This window comes from Propithecus coquereli, unplaced genomic scaffold (genome assembly GCF_000956105.1).
Source record: "Propithecus coquereli isolate 6110/MARCELLA unplaced genomic scaffold, Pcoq_1.0 Scaffold217, whole genome shotgun sequence".
NCBI classification, from domain to species: Eukaryota; Metazoa; Chordata; class Mammalia; order Primates; family Indriidae; genus Propithecus; species Propithecus coquereli.
Genome location: NW_012146856.1, coordinates 1,556,512 through 1,557,478, shown reverse-complemented (window position 1 = coordinate 1,557,478; position 967 = coordinate 1,556,512).

Sequence of the window (967 nt, the reverse complement as noted above, 5' to 3'; positions counted from 1 at the left end):
TTTTCCTTCGTCACTTATAAGAATTTTTCCTTCCTCATAATAAGAATTCTTGTTATAGGTAATGAACATTTTTCCAGTTTGCCTTTGAAGTGTTTCGATGATTTTTTTGACAGACAGACATTTTTAATATTGATATAGCCTCATCTCTCACCGTTTTCTTTCACGGCCTACTGAAGTCCACATTTCTACTGGCAACATGACGTTGTACCAAATGGACATGCTACAGTGTACTTAATTAGTCCCTTATTATGGGCTATTTACATGGCTTACAGGTTTTTCTCTCAGTAGTAACAATTGTTATGAAGATCTTTGTACATAAGCCCTAAAAGTGAAAGTATCATATCCAAGGATATTTTTAAAGTTCTTGACATATTTTGCCAGATTATTATTGAAATCCTATTCCCTAGGCTCCACAACTCAGATCCCCAAACCCCAGGACTCATATCCAGACACCTCCTCATCCAGGACCCACACCCTGGATCCTCACACCCCAGGCCCTGCTGATGAAGCCCTTACTGGACAGCCTTGAATAGCAGCAAGCAAAAACAAAGGGCTGAGAGCGGGTCTGGAGGGGTAAGGGGGGGCTATGCAGAACACCGTGGATGCTACTTCTGCCAGCAGTGCTTGTCCCTGAGGTCTTCCCATGGCGCCTTCTTGGGATTTATGTCTCCCCTCCAATGGCACCGGAGAACGCTATCTAATCGATAAGGCACCTTTGTCTAAAAGAATTTGACTCCAGCTATTCTCTATTACATTACACTTTTTTCCTTAATCGCATTTATTTCTACCAGATATTATCTTTACACATTTAATTTCAGTAATTATCTTGTCTGGTTTGTTGACTGCAGTTATGTCCAACACTGAGAGCAGTTTCTGGCACAGAGAAACTCTTCTCAAATTGGCTGCTCATTGGAATCACCTGTGAAGGTTTAACAATCCCCATGTTCCCCCCTCCAAAATAAGAAAT